Consider the following 22,314-nt stretch of genomic DNA (forward strand, 5'->3'; position numbering starts at 1 on the left):
AACTGGTTATCTCAGCAGTTTCCATCTTTCTTGGTGCTGTTCAGGGTCTTTATCCCTGAGGTGTTAACACTGATTTTCACACAGTATCGTTCTATCAATCTTTCCACTTTCAGCGATGACAAACAGTCATTTAGGTAAGCAGCTTTTATTTACTAACACTTTTCTGTACCTAAGTACTGTGTTTTCTACATGCAGTGTCTCTGCCCACACCTTATGCTGGAACACCTCCAGTTCTGTTTCCTCAGGAACTCAAGTAACCACATATTATCAGTTACTTGGATCCATCTCTGTACAAACCACAACAGACTGGATTATCTACTATAGAACAAACTCTGCTTCCAAATTTGTAGAACATTATTTCTTTTTGCTGCACATTTTGCAACATAGTACACAGCAGACCGACAAAGGAAAAATTTGCTTGCTGAGGAGACATTCTTGACCACAAAATGCCAGCAATGCCAAGGCCATTCTTTGTTTCAGCAGTCATCTCCAGCTGAAGCCCTATTAAAGAAATCGTACAAATCTGGCCTACCAATGCAGCTCATTAAGTAGCAAGTTCACTGCCATGTGTTGGCTCTTTTAAGGGATGATTCAAGCATGTAAAATGGCCAAATTCTACTCTACAGTAGTGAAATCCTTCCAAAGCTTCATGAAAAAATTTCTTCTACCACTGCGCTGGGTCAATCTTCCCATGATAGAACTGCATCAAAGTTCTCATCTCAGTACTTTTCTAATTTACTTTCTGTATTAGTTTAAAAGCTCAAATCCCTCAACCAAAGCTGTGACAACAGCAATGACAGCCTCATGGTATAATAGCAGTAGTATTTACGCACCTACAACTGCGGACACGCTGAAGATTTCACTGTGGATTCAAGACGTGCTAAACATTTAAATCCCTTTCTTGTTTTTAGCTAAGAAGATACATCCATTCGATTCATTTCTTCCATTGACCTCAGTGAGTCTGAATAACCTAGAGCATTAATAGGGAAAATGGTCTAAAAGTCAAATACTGGATGATAATAAATAAAAATCATAAAAGCATTTCAGTGGGGAAAAGGCTATGCGTTCTTTTAGAATAGAAATATAAAAATAATTTAAGAGTATTAATTATTAAATTATTAAAAAGTGGCCGGTATCATGCTATGTTTTGCAGAAGTACAAAGCTGAAAACACACTGACATTTTCAGTTGTTAATAAGTAGCACTGAACAGAGTAAATGATGTTTGTTTTCTCAGCTTCTTACTGTACAGAAAGAGGGGAGGGAGCAGCACAGGGAACTGGGACAATCAGGATAGCAGACCTAAACCCAGCCCAGACAGTATCCCATACCCTATGCTATGAAATGTAAGAAAAGTTAGAAAAGCTCAAGAGTTTAAAAGGGCAGCTAATGCTAGGGGACTGGCTGAGCATCAGACAGCGGGAGCTGAGCGCTTGCATGGGTATCAGTTGTTATTCATAAATATACGAGTACACATATCATAGCCATTATCCACTTTGCCCTTTCTCCTCTCTATGTTAGTAAATTCATTTAAAACTCAATTCACAGGTTCTACTTGCTCTCCCTCCCATCCCAGTCCCTACTCCTACCCCGTGGGAAACAGGGGCAGGAGACAAAATCTGCATAGGGCTGACCTACCTGCCGAATTAAACAGCAACACTTCAGAGAAGAAAAATCACCAGCCACATTAATTAGAGCCACATAGCTGTAAAATCGTCAATGACATTGCTTTCAAAGGAAAAGAAAGGATGAAGCACCAGCAGGGAGAACCACATTAAGAACTGGTGGGGAATCAGGCACATAACCACACCTGGGCACATCCCATTCATCCCATAAACTCAAAAAAAAAACCATAACTATAAGGAGCTAACAAGGAAAACACACATGATAACTGAGGCACCAAAAGAAAAAACTTTACTGAAACAAACTGACAGGTAACAGCAGTAACTTCTTGCTTGCTTCTGCCACCCAGGTCCCCCGAGCCTCCTCTTCCTTCCACACCAGCTCCTGAAAAATAAGTTGGGATACCATTAGTCGTGTGGAGGGCCAAGCACCCCACATGAAGGAAAAGGGAAGCATCACATCGCAAAGGAACTCAACACCGGACCACCTGGTTAAAGAAGGAAGTGCAAAGCCCCCCACACCCCCAAATTCATGAAGGCAAAAACTGCTTTCAGCAACTTTCCTCACCTCACTGACTCACGGCGGTCTTCCAGATGGTGCTGCGGGGGATCACAGAGGCAGGCAGACTGGGCAAATGGGGCCGGGCACACAAAAAGCAGCGACCAAAGAGTCAGCTTCCCCGCTTACGGGGGACCCCAGCCACTGCCTCCATTGCAAAGGGCCCGGGAGCGCGGGGCACGCTTGCTCCCTGAATTACAGGGCAGCCCCCACCCCTACGGCCGAGGGAGGCTCCTTCTCTCCCAGTCCGGCACCCCACTAACGGGGCGGTCAACCTACACAGGCTGCCAGCAGAGCACTAGCGCTCACACACCCAGAGCCTGATTACAGGCGGGTGGACAACACCCCTGGAGCCACAGAGCCCGGTTTCCCCCCCAGCGGCGGGAACAACACTCGGAAGCCAGGCAGCGGGGCAAAACGGCCAAAGACCGCAGTCGGGATCCCAGACCCAAACCCAACTTGAGGCCCCGTGCCTCTGAAAGGCCGGGGCCACCTTCCCGCCCGAGTACGGGGGGTCTTCTCAGAACGCAACTCAGCAAGCACACACAGGGGGCACGCACAGCCCTGACTACAGGACGGTACCCCCACATCCCACCCTCCCCAAGAAGCCCTGGGGAGCGCAAGGCTCCCGCCAGCGCCTGAGCTACAGGCCGGCCCGCCCGGCAGCAGCAGAACAACACCAGCATCTTGGTTTTTTTTGGAGCCCAGGGACCCACCTCGACCCACCGAGCGGGGAGGTCACCTCACACATAAATAGCACCTCAACCTGCACCCTCTGACGGGACAGGGAGGGGTCATCCCCACCAACTGGATGGCTAAAGCAGCCGGCTGCAACGCGGCAGCCTCCCCACACCTGATTACAGGCGGGGCGGGCCGCTTGGGGGACAGGGGGCTTCGTGGCTTGGGACTCACACAAGGACAGGCCCGAACCCTGGCTACAGGGCGGCCTCGGCCACTGAACTACCGCGTGGCTCTGATCTGTACTAAGTAAAAGGGAGGGAGACAGGGCAATCGCTGCGCTCGTGGCACTAAGAGGGAATACCCCTTTTGAGGCATGCACCAAAGTCCTCCGATCCCCCCTAGGAAGCCGAAGCTAAGCTGCAGCCATCTTTGTGGGGGCCTAAAGGGAAAGCTCACTCGCTCAGTCACTCCGCAAACACAGTCAAGGAAAGGGAGGGGAACACACACACACATGCGACTTTCCAGAAGGGAAGGACAACACGGCACAGCCGACTACTGGGAATAAACCCGCAACCACGAGCAACACACAAGAGCCTGTGACCCGTCCCAGGGCTGCACGGAGGCCACAGACCTCAACGTGCCAAGGGGCTTCCCAGCTATAGACAAGGGCCAAAAGCCCTGACGCACACCCCGAGTACGGGGCCGTCGCACTGACGGGCCACCTCCAGGCAACGTTGCCGAGGGGCCAGGGGAGGAAGAGGGGCAGGGAAGCGGCACTACCCTGATTACAGGGAGGCCGCGGGGTCCAGCGGGCTCCGTTTCCCACTCAGGTGCGGAGAGGTGGCTCTCGCCCTCCGTTACAGGGGGCCACGCTCCCCAGGCAGCCAAGGAGCAGCGAGGCAAAAGGCCAACTACAGCAAAAGACCCGAGCCCTGCTTACAGGGAGGTCGCCCAGCACAAAGCCGGCCTGGACACCTAGGGCGCCGGCAACGCTCGACTCAAATGGGACTATGCCCCTGCTAACGGGACAGGTGCTTTGCCCAGAATGCCTTTCTCCTTCCCCCCCGCGTCTGCACGCTTCGGCTTCCTCTTCTTGCTTGCTCCTGCCTCCCGCGGGGGTCCACACGCCGCACCTTCTTTCTTCCGCAGCAGCTCCTGAAACAGAAGCAAGGAGAACATTGCACCAGCGGAGCGGCAAGCCCCCCCACCCAAAGGAAAATGCAAACGCGGCATCACGAAAGGACTCGGCCACCTGGCCGAGGAAGCCCACGCATTCACGGCCCCCCGACCCCACCCCAATTCATGATGGCAAAAAACAATTGGAGAGGCTTTTCTCACCTCACTGACTCACGGCGGTCTTCCAGACGGTGCTGCGGGGGATCACAGAGGCGGGCAGACTGGGCAAATGGGGCCGGGCACACAAAAAGCAGTGACCAAAGAGTCAGCTTCCCCGCTTACGGGGGACCCCAGCCACTGCCTCCATTGCAAAGGGCCCGGGAGCGCGGGGCACGCTTGCTCCCTGAATTACAGGGCAGCCCCCACCCCTACGGCCGAGGGAGGCTCCTTCTCTCCCAGTCCGGCACCCCACTAACGGGGCGGTCAACCTACACAGGCTGCCAGCAGAGCACTAGCGCTCACACACCCAGAGCCTGATTACAGGCGGGTGGACAACACCCCTGGAGCCACAGAGCCCGGTTTCCCCCCCAGCGGCGGGAACAACACTCGGAAGCCAGGCAGCGGGGCAAAACGGCCAAAGACCGCAGTCGGGATCCCAGACCCAAACCCAACTTGAGGCCCCGTGCCTCTGAAAGGCCGGGGCCACCTTCCCGCCCGAGTACGGGGGGTCTTCTCAGAACGCAACTCAGCAAGCACACACAGGGGGCACGCACAGCCCTGACTACAGGATGGTACCCCCACATCCCACCCTCCCCAAGAAGCCCCGGGGAGCGCAAGGCTCCCGCCAGCGCCTGAGCTACAGGCCGGCCCGCCCGGCAGCAGCAGAACAACACCAGCATCTTGGTTTTTTTTTGGAGCCCAGGGACCCACCTCGACCCACCGAGCGGGGAGGTCACCTCACACACAAACAGCACCTCAACCTGCACCCTCTGACGGGACAGGGAGGGGTCATCCCCACCAACTGGATGGCTAAAGCAGCCGGCTGCAACGCGGCAGCCTCCCCACACCTGATTACAGGCGGGGCGGGCCGCTTGGGGGACAGGGGGCTTCGTGGCTTGGGACTCACACAAGGACAGGCCCGAACCCTGGCTACAGGGCGGCCTCGGCCACTGAACTACCGCGTGGCTCTGATCTGTACTAAGTAAAAGGGAGGGAGACAGGGCAATCGCTGCGCTCGTGGCACTAAGAGGGAATACCCCTTTTGAGGCATGCACCAAAGTCCTCCGATCCCCCCTAGGAAGCCGAAGCTAAGCTGCAGCCATCTTTGTGGGGGCCTAAAGGGAAAGCTCACTCGCTCAGTCACTCCGCAAACACAGTCAAGGAAAGGGAGGGGAACACACACACACACGCGACTTTCCAGAAGGGAAGGACAACACGGCACAGCCGACTACTGGGAATAAACCCGCAACCACGAGCAACACACAAGAGCCTGTGACCCGTCCCAGGGCTGCACGGAGGCCACAGACCTCAACGTGCCAAGGGGCTTCCCAGCTATAGACAAGGGCCAAAAGCCCTGACGCACACCCCGAGTACGGGGCCGTCGCACTGACGGGCCACCTCCAGGCAACGTTGCCGAGGGGCCAGGGGAGGAAGAGGGGCAGGGAAGCGGCACTACCCTGATTACAGGGAGGCCGCGGGGTCCAGCGGGCTCCGTTTCCCACTCAGGTGCGGAGAGGTGGCTCTCGCCCTCCGTTACAGGGGGCCACGCTCCCCAGGCAGCCAAGGAGCAGCGAGGCAAAAGGCCAACTACAGCAAAAGACCCGAGCCCTGCTTACAGGGAGGTCGCCCAGCACAAAGCCGGCCTGGACACCTAGGGCGCCGGCAACGCTCGACTCAAATGGGACTATGCCCCCGCTAACGGGACAGGTGCTTTGCCCAGAATGCCTTTCTCCTTCCCCCCCGCGTCTGCACGCTTCGGCTTCCTCTTCTTGCTTGCTCCTGCCTCCCGCGGGGGTCCACACGCCGCACCTTCTTTCTTCCGCAGCAGCTCCTGAAACAGAAGCAAGGAGAACATTGCACCAGCGGAGCGGCAAGCCCCCCCACCCAAAGGAAAATGCAAACGCGGCATCACGAAAGGACTCGGCCACCTGGCCGAGGAAGCCCACGCATTCACGGCCCCCCGACCCCACCCCAATTCATGATGGCAAAAAACAATTGGAGAGGCTTTTCTCACCTCACTGACTCACGGCGGTCTTCCAGACGGTGCTGCGGGGGATCACAGAGGCGGGCAGACTGGGCAAATGGGGCCGGGCACACAAAAAGCAGTGACCAAAGAGTCAGCTTCCCCGCTTACGGGGGACCCCAGCCACTGCCTCCATTGCAAAGGGCCCGGGAGCGCGGGGCACGCTTGCTCCCTGAATTACAGGGCAGCCCCCACCCCTACGGCCGAGGGAGGCTCCTTCTCTCCCAGTCCGGCACCCCACTAACGGGGCGGTCAACCTACACAGGCTGCCAGCAGAGCACTAGCGCTCACACACCCAGAGCCTGATTACAGGCGGGTGGACAACACCCCTGGAGCCACAGAGCCCGGTTTCCCCCCCAGCGGCGGGAACAACACTCGGAAGCCAGGCAGCGGGGCAAAACGGCCAAAGACCGCAGTCGGGATCCCAGACCCAAACCCAACTTGAGGCCCCGTGCCTCTGAAAGGCCGGGGCCACCTTCCCGCCCGAGTACGGGGGGTCTTCTCAGAACGCAACTCAGCAAGCACACACAGGGGGCACGCACAGCCCTGACTACAGGACGGTACCCCCACATCCCACCCTCCCCAAGAAGCCCCGGGGAGCGCAAGGCTCCCGCCAGCGCCTGAGCTACAGGCCGGCCCGCCCAGCAGCAGCAGAACAACACCAGCATCTTGGTTTTTTTTTGGAGCCCAGGGACCCACCTCGACCCACCGAGCGGGGAGGTCACCTCACACACAAACAGCACCTCAACCTGCACCCTCTGACGGGACAGGGAGGGGTCATCCCCACCAACTGGATGGCTAAAGCAGCCGGCTGCAACGCGGCAGCCTCCCCACACCTGATTACAGGCGGGGCGGGCCGCTTGGGGGACAGGGGGCTTCGTGGCTTGGGACTCACACAAGGACAGGCCCGAACCCTGGCTACAGGGCGGCCTCGGCCACTGAACTACCGCGTGGCTCTGATCTGTACTAAGTAAAAGGGAGGGAGACAGGGCAATCGCTGCGCTCGTGGCACTAAGAGGGAATACCCCTTTTGAGGCATGCACCAAAGTCCTCCGATCCCCCCTAGGAAGCCGAAGCTAAGCTGCAGCCATCTTTGTGGGGGCCTAAAGGGAAAGCTCACTCGCTCAGTCACTCCGCAAACACAGTCAAGGAAAGGGAGGGGAACACACACACACACGCGACTTTCCAGAAGGGAAGGACAACACGGCACAGCCGACTACTGGGAATAAACCCGCAACCACGAGCAACACACAAGAGCCTGTGACCCGTCCCAGGGCTGCACGGAGGCCACAGACCTCAACGTGCCAAGGGGCTTCCCAGCTATAGACAAGGGCCAAAAGCCCTGACGCACACCCCGAGTACGGGGCCGTCGCACTGACGGGCCACCTCCAGGCAACGTTGCCGAGGGGCCAGGGGAGGAAGAGGGGCAGGGAAGCGGCACTACCCTGATTACAGGGAGGCCGCGGGGTCCAGCGGGCTCCGTTTCCCACTCAGGTGCGGAGAGGTGGCTCTCGCCCTCCGTTACAGGGGGCCACGCTCCCCAGGCAGCCAAGGAGCAGCGAGGCAAAAGGCCAACTACAGCAAAAGACCCGAGCCCTGCTTACAGGGAGGTCGCCCAGCACAAAGCCGGCCTGGACACCTAGGGCGCCGGCAACGCTCGACTCAAATGGGACTATGCCCCCGCTAACGGGACAGGTGCTTTGCCCAGAATGCCTTTCTCCTTCCCCCCCCCGTCTGCACGCTTCGGCTTCCTCTTCTTGCTTGCTCCTGCCTCCCGCGGGGGTCCACACGCCGCACCTTCTTTCTTCCGCAGCAGCTCCTGAAACAGAAGCAAGGAGAACATTGCACCAGCGGAGCGGCAAGCCCCCCCACCCAAAGGAAAATGCAAACGCGGCATCACGAAAGGACTCGGCCACCTGGCCGAGGAAGCCCACGCATTCACGGCCCCCCGACCCCACCCCAATTCATGATGGCAAAAAACAATTGGAGAGGCTTTTCTCACCTCACTGACTCACGGCGGTCTTCCAGACGGTGCTGCGGGGGATCACAGAGGCGGGCAGACTGGGCAAATGGGGCCGGGCACACAAAAAGCAGTGACCAAAGAGTCAGCTTCCCCGCTTACGGGGGACCCCAGCCACTGCCTCCATTGCAAAGGGCCCGGGAGCGCGGGGCACGCTTGCTCCCTGAATTACAGGGCAGCCCCCACCCCTACGGCCGAGGGAGGCTCCTTCTCTCCCAGTCCGGCACCCCACTAACGGGGCGGTCAACCTACACAGGCTGCCAGCAGAGCACTAGCGCTCACACACCCAGAGCCTGATTACAGGCGGGTGGACAACACCCCTGGAGCCACAGAGCCCGGTTTCCCCCCCAGCGGCGGGAACAACACTCGGAAGCCAGGCAGCGGGGCAAAACGGCCAAAGACCGCAGTCGGGATCCCAGACCCAAACCCAACTTGAGGCCCCGTGCCTCTGAAAGGCCGGGGCCACCTTCCCGCCCGAGTACGGGGGGTCTTCTCAGAACGCAACTCAGCAAGCACACACAGGGGGCACGCACAGCCCTGACTACAGGACGGTACCCCCACATCCCACCCTCCCCAAGAAGCCCCGGGGAGCGCAAGGCTCCCGCCAGCGCCTGAGCTACAGGCCGGCCCGCCCGGCAGCAGCAGAACAACACCAGCATCTTGGTTTTTTTTTGGAGCCCAGGGACCCACCTCGACCCACCGAGCGGGGAGGTCACCTCACACACAAACAGCACCTCAACCTGCACCCTCTGACGGGACAGGGAGGGGTCATCCCCACCAACTGGATGGCTAAAGCAGCCGGCTGCAACGCGGCAGCCTCCCCACACCTGATTACAGGCGGGGCGGGCCGCTTGGGGGACAGGGGGCTTCGTGGCTTGGGACTCACACAAGGACAGGCCCGAACCCTGGCTACAGGGCGGCCTCGGCCACTGAACTACCGCGTGGCTCTGATCTGTACTAAGTAAAAGGGAGGGAGACAGGGCAATCGCTGCGCTCGTGGCACTAAGAGGGAATACCCCTTTTGAGGCATGCACCAAAGTCCTCCGATCCCCCCTAGGAAGCCGAAGCTAAGCTGCAGCCATCTTTGTGGGGGCCTAAAGGGAAAGCTCACTCGCTCAGTCACTCCGCAAACACAGTCAAGGAAAGGGAGGGGAACACACACACACACACGCGACTTTCCAGAAGGGAAGGACAACACGGCACAGCCGACTACTGGGAATAAACCCGCAACCACGAGCAACACACAAGAGCCTGTGACCCGTCCCAGGGCTGCACGGAGGCCACAGACCTCAACGTGCCAAGGGGCTTCCCAGCTATAGACAAGGGCCAAAAGCCCTGACGCACACCCCGAGTACGGGGCCGTCGCACTGACGGGCCACCTCCAGGCAACGTTGCCGAGGGGCCAGGGGAGGAAGAGGGGCAGGGAAGCGGCACTACCCTGATTACAGGGAGGCCGCGGGGTCCAGCGGGCTCCGTTTCCCACTCAGGTGCGGAGAGGTGGCTCTCGCCCTCCGTTACAGGGGGCCACGCTCCCCAGGCAGCCAAGGAGCAGCGAGGCAAAAGGCCAACTACAGCAAAAGACCCGAGCCCTGCTTACAGGGAGGTCGCCCAGCACAAAGCCGGCCTGGACACCTAGGGCGCCGGCAACGCTCGACTCAAATGGGACTATGCCCCCGCTAACGGGACAGGTGCTTTGCCCAGAATGCCTTTCTCCTTCCCCCCCGCGTCTGCACGCTTCGGCTTCCTCTTCTTGCTTGCTCCTGCCTCCCGCGGGGGTCCACACGCCGCACCTTCTTTCTTCCGCAGCAGCTCCTGAAACAGAAGCAAGGAGAACATTGCACCAGCGGAGCGGCAAGCCCCCCCACCCAAAGGAAAATGCAAACGCGGCATCACGAAAGGACTCGGCCACCTGGCCGAGGAAGCCCACGCATTCACGGCCCCCCGACCCCACCCCAATTCATGATGGCAAAAAACAATTGGAGAGGCTTTTCTCACCTCACTGACTCACGGCGGTCTTCCAGACGGTGCTGCGGGGGATCACAGAGGCGGGCAGACTGGGCAAATGGGGCCGGGCACACAAAAAGCAGTGACCAAAGAGTCAGCTTCCCCGCTTACGGGGGACCCCAGCCACTGCCTCCATTGCAAAGGGCCCGGGAGCGCGGGGCACGCTTGCTCCCTGAATTACAGGGCAGCCCCCACCCCTACGGCCGAGGGAGGCTCCTTCTCTCCCAGTCCGGCACCCCACTAACGGGGCGGTCAACCTACACAGGCTGCCAGCAGAGCACTAGCGCTCACACACCCAGAGCCTGATTACAGGCGGGTGGACAACACCCCTGGAGCCACAGAGCCCGGTTTCCCCCCCAGCGGCGGGAACAACACTCGGAAGCCAGGCAGCGGGGCAAAACGGCCAAAGACCGCAGTCGGGATCCCAGACCCAAACCCAACTTGAGGCCCCGTGCCTCTGAAAGGCCGGGGCCACCTTCCCGCCCGAGTACGGGGGGTCTTCTCAGAACGCAACTCAGCAAGCACACACAGGGGGCACGCACAGCCCTGACTACAGGACGGTACCCCCACATCCCACCCTCTCCAAGAAGCCCCGGGGAGCGCAAGGCTCCCGCCAGCGCCTGAGCTACAGGCCGGCCCGCCCGGCAGCAGCAGAACAACACCAGCATCTTGGTTTTTTTTTGGAGCCCAGGGACCCACCTCGACCCACCGAGCGGGGAGGTCACCTCACACACAAACAGCACCTCAACCTGCACCCTCTGACGGGACAGGGAGGGGTCATCCCCACCAACTGGATGGCTAAAGCAGCCGGCTGCAACGCGGCAGCCTCCCCACACCTGATTACAGGCGGGGCGGGCCGCTTGGGGGACAGGGGGCTTCGTGGCTTGGGACTCACACAAGGACAGGCCCGAACCCTGGCTACAGGGCGGCCTCGGCCACTGAACTACCGCGTGGCTCTGATCTGTACTAAGTAAAAGGGAGGGAGACAGGGCAATCGCTGCGCTCGTGGCACTAAGAGGGAATACCCCTTTTGAGGCATGCACCAAAGTCCTCCGATCCCCCCTAGGAAGCCGAAGCTAAGCTGCAGCCATCTTTGTGGGGGCCTAAAGGGAAAGCTCACTCGCTCAGTCACTCCGCAAACACAGTCAAGGAAAGGGAGGGGAACACACACACACACGCGACTTTCCAGAAGGGAAGGACAACACGGCACAGCCGACTACTGGGAATAAACCCGCAACCACGAGCAACACACAAGAGCCTGTGACCCGTCCCAGGGCTGCACGGAGGCCACAGACCTCAACGTGCCAAGGGGCTTCCCAGCTATAGACAAGGGCCAAAAGCCCTGACGCACACCCCGAGTACGGGGCCGTCGCACTGACGGGCCACCTCCAGGCAACGTTGCCGAGGGGCCAGGGGAGGAAGAGGGGCAGGGAAGCGGCACTACCCTGATTACAGGGAGGCCGCGGGGTCCAGCGGGCTCCGTTTCCCACTCAGGTGCGGAGAGGTGGCTCTCGCCCTCCGTTACAGGGGGCCACGCTCCCCAGGCAGCCAAGGAGCAGCGAGGCAAAAGGCCAACTACAGCAAAAGACCCGAGCCCTGCTTACAGGGAGGTCGCCCAGCACAAAGCCGGCCTGGACACCTAGGGCGCCGGCAACGCTCGACTCAAATGGGACTATGCCCCCGCTAACGGGACAGGTGCTTTGCCCAGAATGCCTTTCTCCTTCCCCCCCGCGTCTGCACGCTTCGGCTTCCTCTTCTTGCTTGCTCCTGCCTCCCGCGGGGGTCCACACGCCGCACCTTCTTTCTTCCGCAGCAGCTCCTGAAACAGAAGCAAGGAGAACATTGCACCAGCGGAGCGGCAAGCCCCCCCACCCAAAGGAAAATGCAAACGCGGCATCACGAAAGGACTCGGCCACCTGGCCGAGGAAGCCCACGCATTCACGGCCCCCCGACCCCACCCCAATTCATGATGGCAAAAAACAATTGGAGAGGCTTTTCTCACCTCACTGACTCACGGCGGTCTTCCAGACGGTGCTGCGGGGGATCACAGAGGCGGGCAGACTGGGCAAATGGGGCCGGGCACACAAAAAGCAGTGACCAAAGAGTCAGCTTCCCCGCTTACGGGGGACCCCAGCCACTGCCTCCATTGCAAAGGGCCCGGGAGCGCGGGGCACGCTTGCTCCCTGAATTACAGGGCAGCCCCCACCCCTACGGCCGAGGGAGGCTCCTTCTCTCCCAGTCCGGCACCCCACTAACGGGGCGGTCAACCTACACAGGCTGCCAGCAGAGCACTAGCGCTCACACACCCAGAGCCTGATTACAGGCGGGTGGACAACACCCCTGGAGCCACAGAGCCCGGTTTCCCCCCCAGCGGCGGGAACAACACTCGGAAGCCAGGCAGCGGGGCAAAACGGCCAAAGACCGCAGTCGGGATCCCAGACCCAAACCCAACTTGAGGCCCCGTGCCTCTGAAAGGCCGGGGCCACCTTCCCGCCCGAGTACGGGGGGTCTTCTCAGAACGCAACTCAGCAAGCACACACAGGGGGCACGCACAGCCCTGACTACAGGACGGTACCCCCACATCCCACCCTCTCCAAGAAGCCCCGGGGAGCGCAAGGCTCCCGCCAGCGCCTGAGCTACAGGCCGGCCCGCCCGGCAGCAGCAGAACAACACCAGCATCTTGGTTTTTTTTTGGAGCCCAGGGACCCACCTCGACCCACCGAGCGGGGAGGTCACCTCACACACAAACAGCACCTCAACCTGCACCCTCTGACGGGACAGGGAGGGGTCATCCCCACCAACTGGATGGCTAAAGCAGCCGGCTGCAACGCGGCAGCCTCCCCACACCTGATTACAGGCGGGGCGGGCCGCTTGGGGGACAGGGGGCTTCGTGGCTTGGGACTCACACAAGGACAGGCCCGAACCCTGGCTACAGGGCGGCCTCGGCCACTGAACTACCGCGTGGCTCTGATCTGTACTAAGTAAAAGGGAGGGAGACAGGGCAATCGCTGCGCTCGTGGCACTAAGAGGGAATACCCCTTTTGAGGCATGCACCAAAGTCCTCCGATCCCCCCTAGGAAGCCGAAGCTAAGCTGCAGCCATCTTTGTGGGGGCCTAAAGGGAAAGCTCACTCGCTCAGTCACTCCGCAAACACAGTCAAGGAAAGGGAGGGGAACACACACACACACGCGACTTTCCAGAAGGGAAGGACAACACGGCACAGCCGACTACTGGGAATAAACCCGCAACCACGAGCAACACACAAGAGCCTGTGACCCGTCCCAGGGCTGCACGGAGGCCACAGACCTCAACGTGCCAAGGGGCTTCCCAGCTATAGACAAGGGCCAAAAGCCCTGACGCACACCCCGAGTACGGGGCCGTCGCACTGACGGGCCACCTCCAGGCAACGTTGCCGAGGGGCCAGGGGAGGAAGAGGGGCAGGGAAGCGGCACTACCCTGATTACAGGGAGGCCGCGGGGTCCAGCGGGCTCCGTTTCCCACTCAGGTGCGGAGAGGTGGCTCTCGCCCTCCGTTACAGGGGGCCACGCTCCCCAGGCAGCCAAGGAGCAGCGAGGCAAAAGGCCAACTACAGCAAAAGACCCGAGCCCTGCTTACAGGGAGGTCGCCCAGCACAAAGCCGGCCTGGACACCTAGGGCGCCGGCAACGCTCGACTCAAATGGGACTATGCCCCCGCTAACGGGACAGGTGCTTTGCCCAGAATGCCTTTCTCCTTCCCCCCCGCGTCTGCACGCTTCGGCTTCCTCTTCTTGCTTGCTCCTGCCTCCCGCGGGGGTCCACACGCCGCACCTTCTTTCTTCCGCAGCAGCTCCTGAAACAGAAGCAAGGAGAACATTGCACCAGCGGAGCGGCAAGCCCCCCACCCGAAGGCAAAGGCAAACTTGACAATTGAAAGGAACTCCGCAAGTGACCACCCAGCCAGGGAAGGCTTTGCATTCCTTCCTTGCACTGTTATTATTTGAAATACACCAACCTCAATACAGGAATTGTTCTGTGCTATGTCAATCACTGTGCCATCTTGGCTCTTCTGAATTGTGATAGTGTCTCTTTTACAGGGAGAGGTCTCATGTTCTTCTTCTTATCTGGCTGATTTTAGATTCACGTTCACATAAATTCACCTTTTTTCTCATTTAGTAGTTCATGACAGTATACTAACATGAAGTTACAGGAAAGATTTCCCACTTGTTACATCTATTACCATAGATCATCTTAAAGTACTATAAAAATTTTGATATTCAAGTATCAAGTTTACTCAGAACATCCACCCTTCCTCTACGATAGAGCTTTTTTACACATTAATCTTCTTATACTCAGGAGCACCACTTCAGTGCTTCTTCCTTTTCATCATCAGTGCACATATTATATTTCCCCCCATTCCTAACTCTTTGTCATTGAAAAAAAAAAAAAAAAAAAAAGAAAAAAGAAAAGAGAAGAAAATCGAAAGAAAAACGCAAGAAAGAAAGAAAGAAAAAAAGTTTGTTTCAACACGGCGATAGCAGTTGTTATTGCTTTATTATTGCTGCTCCCTGTTGCTTCAACGTATCTTCTTCCACATGGCAACGTGCCACTCATACCGTGCCTCCGTCATTCCTCTTCAAGTGCTTTTAGAGGTCGCTCCCCTCGGAGCCCACCCAGATGCCCCGGCTCCCTCTGCCCGCCCTTAGAGCGCATGAGATGGCCCCGGACCCAGCTCCTTCCGCTCACCTGCCAGAGCCCCCGGGGCAGCTCCGGCCCAGGCCGCCCACCATCGGAGCCCGCGTGGCTTCGCTTGCTCCGGCTGCCCTCCATTGAAATCCACTCAGCTTGGGCGGCTGTACCGGCTGCCGCCGCAGTCGCGGCCCCGACGCACCTCGGCTCGGCCCTGTCCGGTCCGGCCCCGACGCACCTCGGCTCGGCTCGGCCTGGACCGGCCCCGACCCACCTCGGACTGGCCCGGCCTGGCCCCGACCCACCTCGGACCGGACCGGCCCCGACCCACCTCGGACGGGAGCGGCCCCGCCCCGCCCCACCTCGGCTCGGCCCGGCCCTGACCCACCTCGGCCCGGCCCGGCCCCGACCCACCTCGGCTCGGCTCGGCTCGGCCCGGCCCCGCCGCCCCCCAGCCCAGCCGCACCTTGGCTCTGGAGACCGCTTGCCGCCCGTGCCTCCTCCGCCGCCGCCTGTCCCTCACAGCACCCAGCGCCTTCTCACACTCTGAGGAGAACGCCTCACGCACCTGCCCGCGCGGGCACCTTTTATAGCTGTCCCTGAAGCGCCAACCAATCAGAACCCAGAATACCACAGGCGCTTCCCGCCGCTTTTCTTCCCGCCTCTTTCTCTCCCCTCAGCGTTCCCGCCCTTTCCAGCTGAGGCACCAGCCCGCGCTCACCTGACGGTCACCTGTGGGTCCCGTTGCCGCCCGCCCCTCAGTGCAGAGCAGCCCCACAGCTGCTCCCATCACAGCCCGGCACCTGGCACAGCTGGCTGCGGGGAAATCGGTCATTCACTTTCAGTGTTCCTTTTAACAGTCAGATCCACAGACATAACTGAAATAAATATATATTTCAAAGGAAATCCACTCCATCACACCTCCCCCCCCCCCCCCCCCCCCCCGCCGCTCCTCCTCCCCTCTGCCCCCACAGCAGAAACCCCTGAGCTCAGAGATATTGTTACTAAGGGAAAAGGATACCTGACAGATGAAGGATATTATTTATTTGTTTTGTAGAGAGGCTTGTATTTTTTAACTACTTCACACAGCCTGCTGGGAAATGCTCACCTAATCTCTGTGCTTTGCACTGCTCCTCTGCTACATTCGTTTCATTCTCTCCTTGGCTACTTTCTTTCTCATTGTAGCAATGGTACAAAATAAGGCTATGGAGCAGACACAATTATGGTACAGAGTATTTGCTGCTTCCACCAATGGGCTATGCCCAAATAGGACGTATCAGTAGCACAAATGACTGAGTTATGAGGGAAAGTTTCTCTTCAGGTTTTCTCTCACCTGGCATGTTACCCAGTCCAATGGACTGCCCTCAAGAAGGGCACCCAGGACCCGAGGGAACAGGTTATGGTACAGATGGTGTATCACATCAGCATCCAACCCATTTATACCGCATTGAATGAAGACAAGTTGTCACGGACCACATGTATTTTCTCCAAAAGTAATGCTTCCTTTTTATTTTCGTGGAAACTACAACAGTTAAAATGAGCACAGTAACTCTGATAGAGCAAATTATGGGCTACAAAATGCTGTTTGTCAACATGGTCACCACCATTAGCTAAGCATTTTTGCCAGCTATGAACATGAGGTCGCAGGCTGTGCACATCAAAATCTGCACCAGCACACATAACCCACGATCACTATCACCACTGCTGAAGTTCCCTACACCCAGCCTTCTCTGTGCTCACATCCACAAGTGTTCAACAAGCACCGATGAAGGTCAGTGGGTGCCATTTCATCCCCCACCCCCCCAGAGGAATGACACACCTTTGCTTCATAAGCACTTCCTGGATGTCAGGTGCCATTTTGTCAGTGTTCCTCTGCTGCCATCTGTCAAACATATGTAACGTTAGACTGGTCAAAGGTTTAACCTCTACTGCCATACCACCAAAATCAGTTTGCTCAATGTGAAAATTTGGATGTTTACAAAGAGTTCAATTAACAGACCAACTGCAGGCTGTGGAATTGACCTTCTTTAAGTTGCATCAACTGGTAAAGCAGCTATTTCTGTCAAGCTTTGCAGTTGTTCTTCTGTTACTCTATTCTTCCTACTGCCTCACTTAATTTAGTAAGCAGCAGTTAATAATCCTTGCAATTGTATCATATAGAGGTATCCGCTGCATTAACGCTACTCAAAACAATCTAAAACAAACAAATGAACAAAACCACAAACAACATCAACAAGACGTACACATGCACCTCTAGGAGCAGTGTTTGAGCAAAACAGTCGCATGTATTCATTATAAAGCAGTTAGACAAAGGTGTGCCTGAGAGATTTTATTATCAGTACTGAGTACTGGAAAGGAATAATACTGTTATTAGAAATCTGTATATTAAATAGGATTTTGTCATCATCTGTGCTTCCCTATGAACTACTTTTGAGGTTGCAAAACTCCAATGAATCCTTTTCCTTACATTCTTCACAATAACCACTCATAAATGAGTCGGTATGCTTTTCCTTAGCTATGTAAAGCCTTGATAACTGTAGGCTGTATAAAAAGAGATCCAACTGAAAACACTCACAGAAATTCTGCATAGCTTGAGGCAAGAGTGTATATACATAACAGCTAAACATCATTTTGTGTTTGTGGAATAAACAAAGGAAGGCTTGCAACAGACAGCATTTTACTAGAACAAGATCGCTGTGTATAAAGAAATAAGGAAGAGGTTTAAAACTGAAGTTCACTTTTCCTCTTCCCTGTTTACTGCTGTTGAGATCATTCCTAGAGGTCAGCAATGTAGAAAAGCTGAATGGAGAAAGCATTCAGTATCTCAGCCTTTCCTCTGTTCTGTGTCACAAGAGCATCACCTCAATTAGTAACAGAGCCACATTTTACCTGGTCTTCCTTTTGGGTCCCTTTTTTGGGTCACAGCTTCTTCCCTGACAGGGACACGTGCTCTGGCACCTGCTAAACAACTAGCGTGAGTTGTGACACAAACTGCTGCATCTGTCTGGGAGCTGTGCTGCACACTGTGTTTATGTACAGGCCCCTCTCTAGCAACAAATGAAAGGCTGCTCAACCCTCCTGAATACAGGTCAAGCTGCACAGAAGGCTACAAGCACCTTGGTGTTAATGGCAGTCAATCAAACTGCTTGAAGATCCTAAAGATTTTGGCCCAAACCTTTTTGGTTCCCCCTTACCTTGATCTTATCTAGCATGAAGGCCAAAAAGTTACAGAAACTTCCTTGACAATTTATTCTATAGCTTACCTGTTTACAGAAGAAAATATAGTAGAGTTCACTTGAGTAGCATGAAATTCAAAAGCCTTTAGTCAAACTGGAACAATGTGCAGTGGCTGGCACATTTTTGGAAAGATACTAAAATGTAACTCTGTGTTACTTAATTAATGTGAGCTGTATGGAAGTCATCTCATTTCCATTTATATTCCATACATATCAACTTTACATAACTGTAGTACTTGATTTCAGAATTTTAAGTATTCCACAGAGGAGAAAAGACACCACACATGCAAGATATGAAAAGTTCAATTTTTTTCCATATAGACAGGAAACATCACAGTAATGCTTAATTAAAATTATGAGTTCAGATTCATCAGTACTCAAATCTGTCTCCAGTCTCTGTTCCATCCTAGGGCAGTAAGTTTCATAGATCACATGGCTGAGATAGATTTACTTCTGACTTGACTCAGTCACAGATTCCAAATACTGAGTGTAGACATCACAGGATCTGCCATAGTCCCCGTTGCCTTAATACAGTACTGCTGAATGGAGAATATCACTGAGGGCCACAGCGTATCTTTAGGAAGTTTCTAAGTCATATGAACAAAATACACAACAGTAGAAACTGACTGGTCATCACCCCAAAGACAGAACACTTTCATAGGAAATCAATACTAACAAGCAGTTCTCCTTGCTTCCTCCTTCATTTTCAAACACAGTTCACCCTTAAGAAAAAAACAAAAAACAAAAAACAAAAAAAACCAACCTTGAGCGATATTTCCTTAAGACTGACATTTATTCAGCTTTCCTGCAGGAGTAGTCTATATTATTCTAAATGCAGCACAATAGAGCTTGAGGAAATTAAGCCTTTATTGCTACCCTGCCCACACCTTCCCCAACAGAGGCCTATCCAGAAAGTGCACACCTCATTGCATGCCTTCTCACTTTTGAGTTTGTGCCCTAAAGCCCAGCTGGCAAGCGGAAAGGCTGCCTAGTGGCCAGCAGAGTTCTCAGCTGACTCGATCCACTGGTCTCCCTATTAGAATGGCATACTACATCATTTATTTCACTTTACACTATTCCAGTTACAAACACGATTTCTACTTTCACCTTTTAAAAATAAACAATTTCTAATCAAAATATAGCAGAATGCCCCATTACTGAGAATGACTTGCACTGCCAGGATAAGTCTACAGATTCTGCAACAGAAAATGTTCACAAAGCTTCTCATAGTGTCACAGAATCATTAAGGCCAAGAGAAACCACTAAGATCACCTAATTCAAACCATTAACCCATCACCACCATGCCCACTAACCCATATCACTCAGTCTGTCACTACCCTTTTCTTGAAAAACCCCAGGAATAGAGAAAATACTTGAAAATATGGCAGAAAAAAGTACAAAACTGATTTGAATACTACAATTTATGCTATAAAGATTCAGTTATTTAAATCACATACATGAAACCTGGTCTTCATAGAAATAAAATGGCTCAGAACAGTTAATAAATGCTTATTCCCTTCAATTTCTTCTACCTTGACCATATGTCTTATAGAACCATAATAGTGCACCTGGTTAAAACCATTGCATTTGGCCCTAGTTTTCCTTTGTGTAATTCAATAGAATTATATGAGGTTGTGGTTTGCTGGTGGTTTTTGTTTTGTTTTGGTTGGTTGGCTGTGGTTTTTTAAAATTTAAGCTAGGTTCTATATTACCTCTTTATTTGTCGCATTAGGTCTTAATTTGCTAGAGAGCTATCAACAGATTAAGACCAAACTGCATAAATTATTAATGCTGTCATTTCCTGGAGGTTTTTTGTTGTTCGTTGTTGTTGTTGTTTTGTTGGTTATTTTGTGTTTTTTTTAAGCAATCCCACTAAATTCCAGCAATTACAGTCAACACAACTGACAGTCAAAACAATTGCAGCCATTACTGAACCAGCTAAAAGCAATTAAACAGCTGTATCTTCTACAGCATTACTGAATCCAGAGACCTACAAATTATACAGACCTCGTAATACTAGTTACAATTACAATGTGGCTTATGGAGCATGGATAAGTATGATTACATGATAAATATCTTCAATTTATAAGGTAGTTAGAAAGTTATTTGTAGTGTAGTGTATTACTAAAGCAAAACTAAATGACTTCTAAAATCTTTCTAACATTTTATGCATTTTTATATATGTGTGTTTTAGATTTTGTGTATTTGCTCATTACAGAATCATTACAGAATCTGATTCAGATATGAGGTACAAGTCAGATGCAGAGACATATATGTGCATAGAAACACAGTCCTCCATAAGAATTTTGGTGTAACTTGCTGTATAAAGGATTTTCCAGCAGTAATTAAATTAAAAGCAAAAATAAATCTAAGAGTAAAAGTATGAATTATTCTTTGTTGAAAAGTACATAACAGGTCTCATCTCTCCTTCACAACCAAGCACTAAAACCAGGCTTAAAGTGTAATATGGAAATAGGCTACCATTTTTTTGAACCTTTATTTCTGTTTATTGTAACTGCTGAGCAGCTGCTCACATTGTTGAATTTGCATTTTAGAAAGCACATCAGATGCAAAGGAAGTAGAGATAGGCTAATAATCCGTTAATTCACTTCACTTGTTTCCACAAGTCATTTACAACAATTTTTCATACAGTGTATTTTCTACTGGCTTACTTGTTTTTTGCCTTTTCAAATGAATTTATTTGTGAATCTTACATTATTTAGCCCAGGAAAAAAAAACACAATTCATTGAAAATCATGCAAACAATTAGAGACAAGTAATTACTCACAAATACTTCAATTTATTCCTACAAAATGACACACCTAAAGCTGTTATTTATTTCAAGCCATGGAGTGAAGGTCACTTATTAAGTGCAGATTCTGTTAGCAAATTATTTCTATGGGTTCTTCTAATGCTTCCATAAACACTCATGTGAGGATGTGGTCTCAAGCAGGGGCCATTTATCTTTTGAAGACCTTTTAATTAATTATTTTTATCAAATGGCAAATGGGGAAGAGGCATGCCTATTTTAAGTTCAAGTTACCTGTGTTTTGTTGAGTATCTCCATGGCATAACGCAGTGATCCCAGTTTCTTCTTTCAGTGACTTTGTCAGCTTACTGGAAATAGCTCTGGAAGGAGTTCTCCAGATTCCTCAGAGACCTTTCATTTTACCTTTGGATTTCTTCCAGTACACCAGGAATTGTACAGTTATAGCAGCATTATATGTAGAAAATCTGCATGAGTTTTGAAGTTCTTCAGCAATAGCAAATTACAATTATTTACACTGTAATCACAGAAATTCTGGTAATTTTTTACAAATATATCCTAAAATTAGACTTTTGGGAAAGGAAAATTGTAGCAGTTGTTGGCTTGGTAGCTTTTTAAAAAGTGTTACTGATACATTCAGAAGGAAGAGTTTTTCTTGGGTTTTCTTTCATCAGCAACAGTAGCTCTAATGCTGCATTTAGAATCTGTGTACTCCTATAGGAAATGAGAGGGAGTTATCTGAGCACAATTACAATCCTCCCTGCGAGGGAGCCAGGTCACAAAGCAGCAACTGACTTCTCACCACTTCCTGCAAAAAAAGAAAGCCTGAAGTCCTTTGGAAGATAGGAGAACATGTATTGCACTATACTGTAATGTATGGCAGAGCTGCTGACTAATTTGCACCTACAGCATAAGTACATTTTTCTAGGGCTGAGTAAAAACAAACAAAAATAAACAACAACGAAAGAAAACAGAACAAACCCACCACCAACACACTGATATGGTGTATTTAGAGGAGGGAAAATAAACTTGACTTTTTTAGTAAAGGAAAAAAGTCCCTCTTGAAAAATACGTACAATAATGGAAGACAGTGCAAAACAATATAAAGAAATTCAGTGTCTCTGAAACATAGCAAGACACCAGCATTTTACTTACAAAAAGTGCAACAGACTTAGAGAAACACACCAAAATATTTCAGCTGCACACCCACCAGCAAATGAAAACAATTAATTAATAAAGGTCATTGTTACAATGAATTAGTAAAAGTTGTGTTTTTTACAAATAGGAAACCTTGCTGCAATACAAGCAGCTTGGGTTCTTTGGTTCAGCCCCCTTAAGCCCAACGTGTGGGGCTCTCACCTCTTTGCTTGCTGAAGCTGTATTCCTTGGGATAATCAAGAATG

At 53.2% G+C, this 22,314-nt stretch overlaps 1 long non-coding RNA gene across 2 annotated transcripts; it reads right to left on the bottom strand.

Annotated features, from left to right (window-relative positions):
• Positions 1-1,890: 1,890 nt before the first annotated feature.
• Positions 1,891-15,696, bottom strand: LOC146760095 (uncharacterized). 2 transcript variants are annotated; one of them, XR_014947948.1, is made up of 8 exons: positions 15,630-15,696; positions 12,245-14,072; positions 10,234-12,061; positions 8,221-10,050; positions 6,210-8,037; positions 4,199-6,026; positions 2,189-4,015; positions 1,891-2,005 (listed from the first exon to the last, which is right to left on the bottom strand). It is a non-coding gene; the product is annotated as an uncharacterized LOC146760095 (long non-coding RNA). The 2 variants fall into 2 exon arrangements; XR_014947947.1 differs by lacking the exon at positions 15,630-15,696 and adding an exon at positions 15,375-15,494.
• Positions 15,697-22,314: the final 6,618 nt, after the last annotated feature.

Source organism: Coturnix japonica, chromosome 7 (genome assembly GCF_054131305.1).
Source record: "Coturnix japonica strain WE chromosome 7, WE-NBRP24, whole genome shotgun sequence".
Lineage (NCBI taxonomy): Eukaryota > Metazoa > Chordata > Aves > Galliformes > Phasianidae > Coturnix > Coturnix japonica.